At 36.1% G+C, this 15,069-nt stretch overlaps 1 protein-coding gene across 5 annotated transcripts in view; it reads right to left on the bottom strand.

Annotated features, from left to right (window-relative positions):
* Positions 1-15,069, bottom strand: part of HIVEP2 (human immunodeficiency virus type I enhancer binding protein 2) — a 286,897-nt gene that overhangs the window by 185,995 nt on the left and 85,833 nt on the right. Inside the window, exon 1 of one of the 5 annotated variants that reach the window (XM_027850629.1) lies at positions 4,584-4,734. The exons of the other annotated variants lie outside the window; for them this stretch is intronic. The gene's annotated coding sequence lies outside the window, so the exon portion shown is untranslated. Of the gene's footprint in view, positions 1-4,583; positions 4,735-15,069 lie in introns of those variants that run through there. 5 annotated transcript variants of the gene reach the window in all.

Raw genomic sequence — 15,069 nt, 5'->3', positions numbered from 1 at the left:
GATGGGTGGGTGGATGGGTGGATGGATGGATGGGTGGATGGATGGATGGATGGATGGATGGATGAATTCCCTGCTCCCAGGGATTTTCTGAGTATTCCTATACACAGATAAAACAAACGTTGTGTCAGGGAAAAACTGTCTCAAGTAGCATTGTCACTCAAGGTACAAGTATCACCAATGCCAGAATTGTAATTACAGAGTACATGAAGAAAAATCTGAATTTTTAAGATATTTATAAAAATCTTCCAGTTAAAATATTGAAAGTTCAGTGTTTTTTTGTTTTTGTTTTGTTTTGTTTTGTTTTTGCTTTTGGTTTTATCAGGGGGAGAGATTGTTATGGTTGTTGTTGAGATTTCTTTTATTTAGACTAGTACGGAAAAGGTAACGATAGGAAGTAACAAAGATCTGAGTTAACCCAGATACAGCAAGAACTCATCCATAGATATGAGAAATTCATTGTTAGTGGAATTGATAATAACTAATATTTTCCTCTCACTTTAATCGAGGGTCAAATAAGTTTTGAGCAAATCATTTGAACTCTCCTGACCTCTGTAACTAAAATTACTGTGTTATCATGGAAAGATGACTAGATTGTCAGTCAGACTTAAGTTCCAGTCCTAGTGGTGCCGTAAACAATGTATATGACTTGAGAAGTCATTTAATTTCTGTCAGTTTGTTTCTTCAGTGATATGATGAGATTGGACTAGATAATTTGTAAGGTCCCTTTCAATTCTAAAATCCTATGTCTCATTTTATCTATGCAGAGGTATTCATGTTCTTTCCTAAGGAATTTTCCAGAAATATGTCAAGCAAAGCACCCATGGTAGCTCCTCAAGTGGATGAAAAGACTAGAAGGATGTATTTATAATGGAATGACAATAGTTTTGTCCATCACAAAGTTTGACATTGATTGTCAAGGTTTTCTAGACTTAATTTTCCATCTCCTCCAAGAAGAATGTCTTTCTTTAAATTTACTAGAAAATCTGAGTGCATAAGCATATAGCCCCCTCAACATCCAATACAGTAAATACCTTACACATCATGATTATCTCCACATTATCCTGTATATATCTTGTCTATACACAGTTGTTTGAGATAACTCCCTTACTAGACTGTGACCTCCTTGAAATCAGGCACAGTTTTCTGCCTTTTTTTATATTTCCAATCCTTAGCACAGAGGCTGGCAAAAGAAAAAAAAAAGTAGGTACTTAATAAACGCTTGACAACAAGCTGGTTGACTAGTAGACTATTAATAAATGTTTGTAATGTGAGTGAATGAATGAATGAGTGAACGAACTCTCCCCTCTTACTTTGGAAGGTTTTGTTTCACAAGCATTTTTCTACACAATAATGACAAAAGGGTGATGTGAACTTCTATCTCAAAAAAGATTATGACAAAGTCATCCTTCAGACACAACCTATAAGATGGTGTCAGCATTAAAAAGCAACCCAAATTATCAGCACTTTGTTAATATTATCAGAGTGGAGGAGGGCTATGAGTTAGAGTCAGAAATCTTCTAAGTGATTTCATATATATAAGGTCAGACTTCTGAATGTTTATGTTGTGTAGCACTGAGCACATGCCACTTCCATTCATTAGACACAGTTGGTGAAATGAAGACAATGGAACAGCAATTTCTCAAAAGTTGAATAAGTGATAAAAAAATTTGAAAAATCTAAGAAGACCCTAAATTTTGAGAGACTCTTGAGCTATGCAGATAGACAATTGATAAAGTAGAGGAATTACTTATCAAATGGAATATATTCAAATTCTCCAGAATATTTACTTTGAGGGCAGGGGGTGAGGAGAGGGTGCTTTATTTTCTGAAGATTTCCATATTCTAAATTCTTTCATTTGTATAGATGCTATCAGTTAGGTGTCATGCTAATGTTAGAATCTGAAGTCCATTCTGGACTAAGGTCCTTGTAAGAAAAAAGAGTTAAATATCCCACTGCCTTTCAATATTGGAGAGCTTGCTCCTTTTCTGCCCCACTCTCTTACACCCTGCTACTAACAAAAATACTGGCCAAAGAAGCAGCTACTATAAGGACAACCTAATTCCACCTGCAATTGGACCAAAGTTCAAAGTCTCTGTACTATATTATCACAGCTTAGAAAGCCAGCAAAATATGTATCCATAGAAACCAAACATACAGTGGAGTCCTCTGATGGTTGAGAATATGCTGTGAACAATAAAATTTCACTTCAGACCAAGGTTTCACCATAAGTAGATCTGCACATTACAATGCCTGACATTGCACCTGTAGGGTTTTGATCTCCTGAACTTTACAAAAAAGCTGCACATATAGGGTGAAATAAAAATTTATTCCTCATATCTGTTTTTTTAAATACTATCAAAGATTCCATGCCAGCTCTGCTAAAAAAGAACAATTATTGTTTTCTTTCAGTATACAGCCTTGGAATAATTCCCTTCTTCAGAATCATCAGTGTGCCTTCACAATATTAAACTGAGAATATATTGTCTAATCTTACATTGTCCTGTGCAGCAAAGAAAAGCCACAATGCACTCAGTAGAGAAGCAGCTACTTCCCTCCCACACAAGCCATACTAACTTGTGATATAAATGTGTGTATGTGTGTATTTAATGAAGAAAATATACTCCTCCTGAAAATTTAGCTATGCTGAGAGACATCACTACTCCTCCATAAGAAAAAAAAAGCAAAAAATAATTGAAGGAGAAAATTGTTATAAACAGTGATAAAAATTTCTATTAAGGAAGAGAAAAAATGTCAAGGTCAGAACTAACCCAAAATTTAGCTTTCCCACCATTATGTCAGTCTTGTGGAAGTGAAGTTAGTCACTAAAGGCTCTTGGGAATTAAAATAAAATAAACATAAACAGTACCCCTAACCAATACTTAAATGACTTATTGCAAAAGACATATTATGAGTGATGAATTCAGTCAACTATAAATGTCTCAACTCATCAAGCTTTTACTTTTAACCTTTTATAAATTTCAAATTATAACCTGCTTACCATGAATCATTCAACTCATTCAAGAGAGTTGCAAAAGAAAAAATGAAAAATAAAAATGACTTGTGTATGAGTTTTCCACCATAGCACTGATCTTTCTCCTCTCTTCAATACTATGTATTTTTTTAAGGTCTATTTACAAGTGAAATGCTAAAACTGGGCAACTGTTCCACAAAATGTATCTTTCTGCTAGACTACTTAAGTCTGGATACCAAAAACATAACAATATTCTGTTTTTATGCTCATTCTGTGGATTTGTGAGGAAGATAAAAAATGTCATTTTAATCATCTATTGCTTCCTAAAAATGAGAACATTTTTAAGAGAAACACCAGTTTGTTTCAAAGCCTGCTGTCCTGTTAGTGCCTTCAAAAGACTGGTTAACTAGCAAAAAGTTATTGAGGTTCTCTGTCAAGTTGAGTGTGCGCTAAGCAGTCATTCATGGAGAGTGAAATACTATTCTCGGGGGAAAATGTTGCGATAAATAAAAATGGGTAAATATAATTAATAAAGGCCATTTTCTTGCAAATATTTATTCCAGAATTAGCAGAAGACAAAATGTTCTTTAAACACTTAAAGGATGCATTTCTATGAATACAAATTATGTCCTTGGATATTATCTAATTGCATTTTTAAGCAAAATATCCCCTGCTTGCAGAAACAACTTGTCTAACTTCCCAAGCCAAAGGTTAATATTTTGGATCTTATTTCCACAACATCTGTTTATAACTTGCCCTTCTTAAAAAGTGTAAGTGCTTGCTTTCCTAAAGAAGGAACAGTCATTGACATGGAGAGGAACAAAGAGGTAAGAAGATGGATAAATACCTTCTCCTTTATCCTAGAGCTAACTTACCTACTAAAATACTGGTGACAGAAATCTGGCTACAACATTGTAACCTCATTTAAAGATCTGTAAAAGAAAGTTGGGAAGGAAAGGCAGAAGACAAAGAAATATGTGTTCATTCCTGTTCATGTTTACAATGCAAGGTACTTAAACTCAGGAAATGAATCAGTTTACTCCCCAAAATATAGTATACTGGTCGATGTAACAGGTGCACCTCAGCCTTAAAATTCCCCTAGCTCAGTGCACCTCTTGCTATAACCTCCCAGATGATATCCAAATTAAACAAGGCAGACAAAATGTATTGCAAATTCTCACCAGTGGAAAAGCAGCAGCTTGCTTTATATTTTAAATCTTTCTTCTTATATATATTATTGAAAAGACCATCATGGCCCCCTGGGGGGAAAAAAAACCTTCCTGCAAAACTGCCATAAAATATCAACTAATCAAACGTAAATAAACGACTTCCCCAGCAAAGCGCCAGGAGCTTTTCAGTGCACCACATTTGCAGCACTACCCCACGGTGGTAGCAGCGCTACGGCCACTGCGCCGGGGTTCAGGAAATGCACCTTTCCATGCATGCAAACGCACCCACGGCGGATTGCGGAGCGAGCTGAGCCAGAATTACGGCTGTTCACATAAGGAATTCCCCCCTTCCTCCTCCTCTTTCTCCCTCCCTCCCTCCCCCTTTTTTTTTTCTTCTTCCCCCTCCCCCCAACACCCTAGGGTGAATAATATCTCCGGGCTACCTGCATTTATCAGCACCACGATCCCGTGTCTTCAAGCATTCAGGGAATTTAACAGCCTGGAAATTCCTGTTGTCCATTCGCTGAGGTCACAGATAAAAGCTAAACAACAGCCGTGGCCCCCATCAATCATAAGTCACTCACTGATAGAATGTATGGTAGGAGACCTGATGTAAGCTAGTCACCAGAGAAAATACCCACTGATGACGCATATCCAGGCATAAAAATAGTTACAGGGCCCTCAAAGGGATTATTCAACAGCCTACATTTAGATTTTCTTACAAGAGACCCGAAGTCAATTTGCTGGGAGAGTTGAAGTTTAAGCTTCCTCAAAAGACATAACCACAAATAGCTGGTTTAAATAAGCTGCTGCAATTACAACCTGTTTTGTAAATTTTAACACAACATTACAAGCATTAAACCTAAACACACCCACCAAGTGTCTATAAAATGACATAGTCTTTTATTTTATTCATGTCCCTGTTCAGTTAACAATCCCTCTTGTTTAAATACTCCGCCCAAATTAATTTTTAATCAGCCCAAAGAAATGTAGTATTACCCCCTCTCTTTTCTCAAACTAAAATATTAAGCTGCAAATCAAATGCCTGGAAAGGAGTTCATCTTCACAAGAATCTTTATCTTATAACTGCCTTTTATGATGATAAAAGTTAATTTGATGGTCATTTTTCCCAATGTCATCAACTTCTTTCCACTCCCATTTGTATTATATTTGTCTGAATTGATTTGTGGTCATTTTACAAAATCAAGACTTATTTATGCAGTGTCACACATAGATCATTCCTAATGTTTTAAATGACCAATAAGGCATAAACTCAAACTTAAGATCTTGGTGTCTTATTTTATGAGGAAAAAAGAAGCGACTTTTCACATGTGCATCAGATTTAATAGTTCTCGAGTCATCTGTTCAAAACTCTTTTCCCTCCCACTCAAGCATATGCACAGATACCCTGCAATTCAGGTCTTTCACAAAGATTTCATATTCATAAATTCTGGATTTTTGCACATTTTTATATTTGAATATCTAAATGTGTTCCCATCCCAGAATCCTCTAAGCACAGGCACCCACACAAAGAACAACGGAAAACTGGACAAAGCCATACCCACATATTTTACTTCAGAACTTGCACCTCTCCCATCTGATGGTCTGCATTACAAATTCATCCCACCAATCTGCCTCCTCCCCACCCCCCCAAAAAAAAAGACAATAGGATTTTCCTTACTGCCTGAACAATTATTAGGCATAATTTTTTTATTCCTTTATCTTTCAAAAGGTCCTCCAAAGAATGTTCCCTCTTACGGAATTTATCCCAACACATATAACACTATCAGTATATACAACTATGAGAAACATATTAACAGCATCTCTAAAGCTTTTAATAAACACCTTAAAGTCTCTCTCTTAAATAGCAGAACATCAAGTGATTAACGTTCCTTCTCCAGGAACAATAACAAGTTTTTTTGTTTTGGGTTTTTTTTTCATTCCTGAGCTGGTAGCTAGGTTCTACCTCACTCTCCTCAAGTATGATAACACAACTATAAATACAGGTGAAAATTATTTTTAGAACTGAGATTACGCAAAGCTTTCACGTTTCTCTCCTGTGCATATGTGCCGACAGTCTATTTGGCCTACTTTTAGGGATCCAGATGGGGAGTGTTCGTTGGTGCCCTCTAGTTGATTGTGTCTATAACATGCTAAAGAAACACCTAAATGTGGTACTCATTTCTTACCTAAATTCTCTCTTTTGCCATAAAGAGTCATCCAAATCAATCTGACATATAAAGTATTTACTAATTGCAAGGTATTAGGTTTAAGACACATGCCTTGCTCTCAATGGGATTACACAGCTAACACACAAAATAGGAAGTGAAAAGTGCAGAGGAGAGCTGCAGATAATGAAGTGTGGACTGAAGGAGAAATCATTTCCAGCTTGGAGATATTAGGAGGCTTCATGGCAGAAGTGGCACCTGAACCAAGACCTACAGAAAGGGCAAGATTTCGACAGGCAGGGATAGGAGAAGTACCCATTCCAGGCACAAGGAAACATGTGAAAAAACAAAAAAAAGGTATAGAGACTAGAGAGGAATGGGCATATGGTCCATTTTGACCCAAACATAGAGTATGTGGTGGGAGGTAATGTAAGGATGTCTCTATAAGGTAAATTGAGGTCAGATTGTGAGAGACTAAGTGTCAGGAAAAGAGATTTATACTTGATTTGGTAAATAGTAAGTTTTAATTAGAGGAACAACATGATCAGAAAAACACATGATGACTATAGAGGCAACAGAATGAAGAATAGATAGGAAAGGACAGAGGCTAAAGGCAACTAAGTGGCTCACTGGATAGAGCACTAGTCCTGGGACCAGAGTTCAAATTTGACCTCAGATACTTACCAGCTGTGTGACCCTGGGCAAGTCACTTAACCCTCATTGCCTCAAAAAAAGAAAGAAAGAAAAGAAAGGATACAGGCTAGAGGCAAAGAAACCAATTAAGAACCTATACAATAGCCCAGGAAATTGATATTGATAAGGAGAGCCTAACCTGAAAAAAAGGTGGAAGCAAATAAGTGAGGAGGGGGCAATACTGAAACATTAGAATTGACGGTAGAGATTATTTGCATTTTTTGTCTTTTAAGTCCCAGCAGTTAGTAATGGGCATGTATGTCCTTAGCATATAGCACTCACTTAATAAATACTTGTCAATTGATTAACTGATTGAATGATTGGATGCTGAGTACCTCATACATGTTTCATCCTTCTATATCCAGTCAGATCCTAGTATTCCACCAATATTGACAATCATGAGGCAGGACCAGAAGACTTGCAATGTGGTCTGCCAATGACCACTTCCCAACTCCACCCTGGTGTTTCATCTTATTTTTCACTCAAGGATTGATAATGAAAATAAGCATCCCTATTCCTACTGTGAAAAATATCACAACTTACTTCCCTATGGCCAGCTCAGAGTCTCTTTGATTCTAAGTCATAAAATGCCTAAATACAAGTTCTGTTCCCTGGACACCACTTCTACTCCCTACCCACCTACATCAACTTTATCCTTCTCACAGCCTTGTCCCACTTTACCCTAACCTTCCATTATGTCCTCTAGAAACACTATTGCTAATAAACCTACCTTCATATTAGACTAGGGTCCACCCCACCCCACCATACCACACCTCCTTAGATAAGAAAGTAGTAAACCCTAGCCAAGTAGTGGATTTCCTGAAAACTAAAATAGACCAAAGAGAAATCACTGATTTTATGAGATAGAAAAATATATATATATAACAAGGTCAAAGTATCAAAAAAATTAAAGAAAACAAGATATCTAATATCAATCATAACTGAAATATAGAAATCATGAATGAAAACTGCCAGATCTATTAGAACCATAAGGCAAAGTGAAGTTAGAAAGAATCCACTAATTTCCTCCTGAAAGAACCCCCAAATGGAAAAGTCCAAGAAATGTCAAAGACAAAATCCAGGACTCTTACATCAAAGAATAAATACCCAAGTAATCATGAAAGAAGCAGTTCAAGTATCAAGGAACTTGAGTCAAGATCACACAAGATCTGGAAACTTTTATTATACTTGAGAACACAGCTTAGAATACAATACTCTAAAAGGCAAAAGACATAGGCTTACAATCAAGAATAACACTCCTAAAAGCTAAAAATAACCCTATGGGGGAAATAGATTTTTAATGGAATAGAGAATTTTCAAGCATTTCTAATGAAAATATCTGATCTGAGTAAGAACTTTTAAATTCAAACACAAGAGTCCAGAGAAACCTAGAAAGGTAAATTTATTTGAGCAATTAGAAAAAACTGTATGATACTGTAGTGCTAACATTCTAATTACAGGAGGAGAAACAAATGTCCCTTCAGAACCCTAATGTCTTCAAAGGTTATTGAGGGAATATAAGAGAAATGGAGAATCTAGAGATAGATTGCTTCTGTTCTAAGTTTTAAGAGGGAAAAGAGAAGGGAGGATAAAAAGAATACACTGGTATTGATAGGAGGAAAAAAGATGGTATTTGCACTTCTCATAACTGAGGTTAGAAGAAGAGAAAGCAAATACGAAGTAAAGAGTGAGGAGGACTAAGTATCAGATCAACTTCACTCATCTGAAATAGACAAAAAAGGCTTGAAATAGCACACACAACACACACACACACACACACACATTTTGGTATAAAAATATATCAAACTCAACACAGGATCAAGAAGTGAACAGAACCCAGGAATAATGTAGATAAGAATAAGATTGTAAAGGAAAGCAACTTTGAAAGACTTGAGAACTCTGATCAATGCAACAACCAACCATGTCTCTAGAAGACCCATAAAGCATGTTGTACATCTCTGAAAAGAGAAGTAATGGATGTAAGATACAAAGAGATTTGAATTTTTGAATGTGGCCACTGTGTGAATTTGCTTGAGTTGGGGCTTGAGGAATGAAGTCTTTGAATAGCCATTATGAGGAATAAAACAGGGAGTAAATAAAATACTAATTTTAAAATCACCATGCCTAGATCAGTGAAGGTCCTAATTGAGATTAGTTAGCATAAATGATCCAGTTGGCACAGTTTCGGCATTTCCTTCAGTAACTTTGGCTTGAGGAGAGTGGAGAAGGTAGTCTATAAGCATTACAGAGAAAGAGGCACTGCCAGGGCTCCTCCACAGTCTTCAGAATACGGCCATTCATTTTTGACATAAAACATGGAAAAAACAAAAGGAACAATGCAGCATATTTACTCTCTAAGTATTTAACACTTAAACTAAAATCAGGAAAATGACCAATGCACAGAGAGTAGAATTAAAGGAACAGAATGTTAAGATTCTCAAGACTACACTTCTACAAGGGGTAAAAAAAAAAAAACCCAAATGCATTTAAACAGTATATTGCCTAGTAAACCAAAAGTATTTCACTAACGTGACAGAAACTTGTCAAAAACATTAGTGATTGCCATATGCAGTTTTGAATCATTGAAGTGACATTAACATGACTGGAAATTATGTAAAATAACCAGAATGAATGTTTTTTTACTCTACAATTCATATATGACACCCTTTAAGCTTAGATCACCTCTGTAAACAATGTAAAGTGTAATTAGAGAAGGGATAGCATAATCCTAAAGCAATTCATCTTAAGATCTAAAGCAGATTCTTTCAACTTGTATACAGATATTCACTTTTATTAAAGAGGATTCCATATTATTGTATGTGTAGTTCCATTGGAAATTACTTCTAACAGCCCATGGTGAAGAAATGGATTTTTGATTGGCCGCTGGGTTGAATTGAGTAGATATTCAAAAGGTATTAACTAACACATTTGAGCTTCTCTTTCTCTCTCTTTCCTGATGTTGAAGGAGGCAAGGACTATGGTAAATTTCTTGATACAGAAAGAAATAAGGGAAAGATTGTAAGAAGGAAAAGCCGGTTGCCAGCTGCCTATCTCCCCACTTAGACCAGTATGTGGCTTGAGTGAACATTAGCCCTGTTTCTTTGTTTCTTTTGCATTTTTTTCTTTGCTGCTCTTAGGTGAAGTGTTAGATATGGAGGTTAAATAACAGTAAGAATAACGAGGGCAGCTAAGTGGCGTGGTGGATAGAGGACCAGTCCTGGAGTCAGGAGGACCTGAGTTCAAATCTGACCTCAGACACATAACACTCACTAGCTGTGTGACTCTGGGCAAGTCACTTAACCCCAATTGCCTCACCAAAGGAGGAAAAAAACAACAACTAATCTTCATATAGTGTTTACTCTGTGCCAGGCATTATGTTAAGCACTTCACAATGATTATCTCATTTGATTTTCACAACAACCTTGAGAGTTAGGTGCTCTTATTCTTCAGAAGAGGAAACTGAGGCAAACATGGATAAAGTGACTTGTCTTGGGTCACATAGCTAGTAAGTGTCTGGGGCTAGATTTGAACTCATGTTCCTGACTCCACACTTAGCACTCTAGCCACCGTGCCATGTCAGAGTTTGCAGAGCCAGTTCTGCCCCAAGAAGCCACTGGTTAGGCACAAAGCAGCAAAGAATCACAGCCAGCCAGCTGAGCTGCTGTTTTCTAAAGTAACTTTGTATATCAACTATGTCCCATTTGGAAATAAATTTGTTGGGCAAATGCTCTATAGCAACTGCTTCAGTCTTGAGTTCATTCTTCCCAAGGACAAAGGCAGAGAGCAGGGTTTAAACTTCTGTTTTTGCTATAACTGCTCAGTAAAAGTTAATTGATGTTAATTGGTTAGATGATATTGGTGTGCTAATCATGGGGTCAATCAAAGATATATGAAAAAAGGATCCCTAGGGTGTATAAAGGCAACAGCTAAATGACTTCTGAGGGACCTTCCAGCACTGTATCTATGATCCTATGAAGTATCCGATAATTAATCTAGCCTCTGCTGTTAATGCCAGATTATTCAATTATCTGGGCAATGTTGATGAAAAATAAATTAGAGTTATCAATAAGCATTTATTAAGAACCTGCTAAGTGGTAGGCATTTGTTCTACAAAGACAAAAATGACATTTCTTGCCCTCAAGGACCTTATATTCTAGAAGGGGATTACAGCGTATTCACAGATAGATAAATACAGGATATTTCCAAAGTTATTTTCTTAAGTGGTGGGAATTAGAGAAATGGGAGATTCAGAAAAGGCCTCTTAAAATAGGGGATACATGATCTGAACCTTAAAAGGAGTTGGGGATGGCAAGACACTGAAGTGAGGATAGAACATTCCAGGTATTGGGGACAGATTGAAGATCTAATAGAAATAATCTCATACTCCAGCATAGAAACTATTTAAAACTAAAATATTAGTTTCTAATAGAAGCCAATTATAATAATGACAATAATGGATTACATCTGTGTAGCATTTCACAATTACAAAACACTTTATATACATCTCATTTAATCCTCATACCAACTCTTCGAGATAGTTAGTACAAGTACTATGAATCCTGATTTAATTATCAGGAAGTAAAGTGCCTTGTCCAAGATGACACAGTTTAGCTACTAAGTGGCAGAGACCCTAAAACTCATGTCTCCTGACTCTAAACCTAATAGATTAATAATATGAACTAATCAAATTTTGATTTACCTTATCCCAAAGGCTGATTTAATACCATTTGCCTCCTATACATGGGTTAAGTGCAAAATTGTAAGCTCTTTGGGAGGTAACAGTGGTGGACTGAAAAGAACACTGGACTTAGAATCAAAAGACTTGAGTCTCAATCACAGCTTAGTCACTTACTAGATATTGACCCTGAACTTTAACTCCTATGAGTCTCAGTTCCCTTAGCTATAAAATACATGGAACCTACTTGCCAGGGTTGTTATGAGTATCAAATAACACAGTGTATGTAAAGCATTCTATTACTGTAAAATGCCAAATATATATGAGCTACCACTTGTTCTTTTCCTCTAGCATCAACATTCTAAAAAGGAATCCACTCAATTTGGAATTCTACCTCCAAAATATTTCTGCTTTAATAAAGGCCATTTCTCATTTAAAATATCTTATTGTGTGATATATGAGCATTTCACTACTTGTGTTCAATTATACTCCAATACATTATTATCAGACTGACTTTTGAAATAGTTTCATGTTCTAATTTCTAATGCTAAATCGTAGGCTTTAGAGCTACAAAAACTTTAGAGATCTTTGGGAGTTCTTAACTTAGGCAACATGAATACGCTTGGCTTTTTAAAAAATATATTTTGACAACTATTTCAATATTATTGGTTTCCTTTATTCTCCTATTTTATACATTATATTTTAAACATTTAAAACATGATTCCAAGAGCAGGTCTACAGGCTTCAGCAGTCTGCCAAAGCGGTGCATCATACATATACAAAGGTTAAGACACTGATTCTATCAATACCTTCAATTTACAGGTGAGTAAGTTGTAGCCAAGAAAAGGTAAGTAACTTGGTATTCAGGGTAACACAAAGAAGAGTAAGCTGTAGGAGGCAGCTAGGTGGTGTAAGAGCTCTGGCCTTGGAGTCAGGAGGACCTGAGTTCAAATCCAGCCTTAGGCACTTAACACTTACTAGCTGTGTGACCTGGGGCAAGTCACTTAACCCTTATTGCCTCACCAAAAAGCAACAAAAAAAAAAAAAAAGTAAGCTGTATATCCAAGGTTCAAACTCAGGTCCTCTACTTATAAATCTGTCACTTTTGTGACAATCTCATGTTTCCTCCCATTTGCCAGATTTGCCAAATGGGATATGAATGTGTGTTGTGATTGTGGATCATTTCATTTTACGATTTCCAATACATATTGTCCCACAAAAAATGATGTTAGACTACATGTCAGAAACTTAAAGTATAAAGGTGCATACCAGCCCTTAATCCAACTCCAAATGGCATCAGAATTCCTTATATGTATCTGTCTATTGCTATTTCCCACAAATCAACCATATTTATAAGTACTTAGCAATGGAACTGAAAAACATTCATCTAGCACCCTGATTATTCTAGACAACAGGCTGAATTGTGTGGATCTACATTTATACTTTATTACCCAAACCCAAGGTCCTGTACTCATTCCTACTTAATATAGCTTTACAAATACATTCCAGTTTACACCTTTTAAGAAAATCAGTTCAAATATCTAAACTATTTCAGCTAAAAATATCAGTCATTCAAAGGGTTCTGTGACCTGGTTCTCATTACTTTAAAATTGTAAATGGATTACAAAAATAAGAATACTCCAAGTCAATAATCTTCTTCTTTGCAAGTCAGGTTTTTTTTATTATTTAATTTTTCTTTTGGTTACATTTTAAGCTTCAAACCATCTTCCTCCCTCTCTCCCTCCCTCCCTCCCCACCTTGCACTAGAGAAGGACACCATTTGACATAGATTTATACATATATATAAAACTGTACTACCCATTCTTCTTTCTGTCATTTCTTTCTCTGGAGGTGGATAGCATCTTCCTTATAGTTGGTTCGAGTATTTATAGTACTCAGAATACCTCAGTTGTTCACAGTTATTCTTTAAATAATATTACTATTACTGTATATAATGTTCTCTTGGTTCTATTCATTTCACTTTTCATTATTTCACGCAAGTCTTTCCATGTTTTTCTAAAATCAACCAGCTCATCATTTCTTACAGCACAGTGGTATCCCATCATATACAAGTTAGTTTTAAGAGTGGACGGGGCTTGAGATTTCAATGATCACACAGAACATCCTGTCATAATGTGGTTAAAGATAGTCCTAACAAGGGAAAACTTGTTGACCAAGAAAACATAAGCTTTATGGTAAGAAATTATCTACCCAAAGGAAAATTGAGTTTTGGTCCCAGGAATGGAGCTGAGGTCAGCCTACGCAACATAAATTGTTATAAAAGAAATAGATTAAATGAAAATGTTCATCTCCTCAAAAGGCTCCCCTACAAGGTTCTCATAGGAAAAATTAGAAACAATAATATGTACTGAAGTCAAATGTTATCTAAGGGGAAGAGGTTGTGGTTATACCTATAAGCAATTTTACTCCAAGGTAGATAGGGGATGTATGTGTTCAGATTTCCCCTAGGCTTCCTTCCTTGCTCTTTTAGCATTGTGAGGAAAGGATTTTTAAACTGCATCTTAAAGAAACCTACACACAAAAACCACACTGAGCATTCTGTAAAGTTCTCACAAAGTACATAGCCATGAAAGTTTAAAAATAAATAAATAAATAAATGCTTGGGAGCCTCTTTTAAAAATAATAGTAAGTATAAACACAATAACAATAACAATAATTAGCATTTATGTAGCCCTTTAAGGTTTGCAAAGCACTTTACATATTACTGTATTACATTTTAACATACCATTCCTTCCACTGTTACAACAATCCTATGATATAAATGGCATTGTTATCGTCCTTATTTCACAGATGAAGAAACTGAGTCTGACAGAATTTTAGTGATTTACCCTGGGTCATTCAACTAAATAAGTGTCTAAGGCAGGATTCAAACTCAAATTCCTTGACTCCAAGTTCAGCATGCTATCCATTACACTACCTGGCTACGTACATTAACCACCCCCTTGCAGTGGGTTTTTGTGTAGAAAATACAGAAACTTTATAATTAAACTACTTCATTTTTAACATATCCCTCATAACACTTTGCATTTCTTTCAAGTACTTAATTTCTGCCTTTTTTAGAGATATTAATTCCAATGTTTTCCCTCTTTTAATCATTTCCTATTTATCCTTTATTGTTGGCCAATCAATGAGAGTCAGAGTGATCTGGGGTTAAGTAATGGTGCTTAAAAGAGAAATCTAGCCCTTAAACCTCAAGATGTCTTGTGAGATTTCAGCAATCAACATTTATATTCCTATGGGCAGAGTACCCACAGGTAAGGATATGATTCCATGTGGGGACAGAGAGACAGGAAGGTGGGAAAGAAAGAGGAAAGGTGGGAGAAAAAAAGGAAGGAAGGAAGGAAGGAAGGAAGGAAGGAAGGAAGGAAGGAA

Source organism: Vombatus ursinus, unplaced genomic scaffold (assembly GCF_900497805.2).
Source record: "Vombatus ursinus unplaced genomic scaffold, bare-nosed wombat genome assembly UNPS02009132.1, whole genome shotgun sequence".
In the NCBI taxonomy this organism is placed as follows: domain Eukaryota; kingdom Metazoa; phylum Chordata; class Mammalia; order Diprotodontia; family Vombatidae; genus Vombatus; species Vombatus ursinus.
Note: the sequence above shows the minus strand (reverse complement) of the source record. Positions and strands in the feature narration are given on the sequence as shown.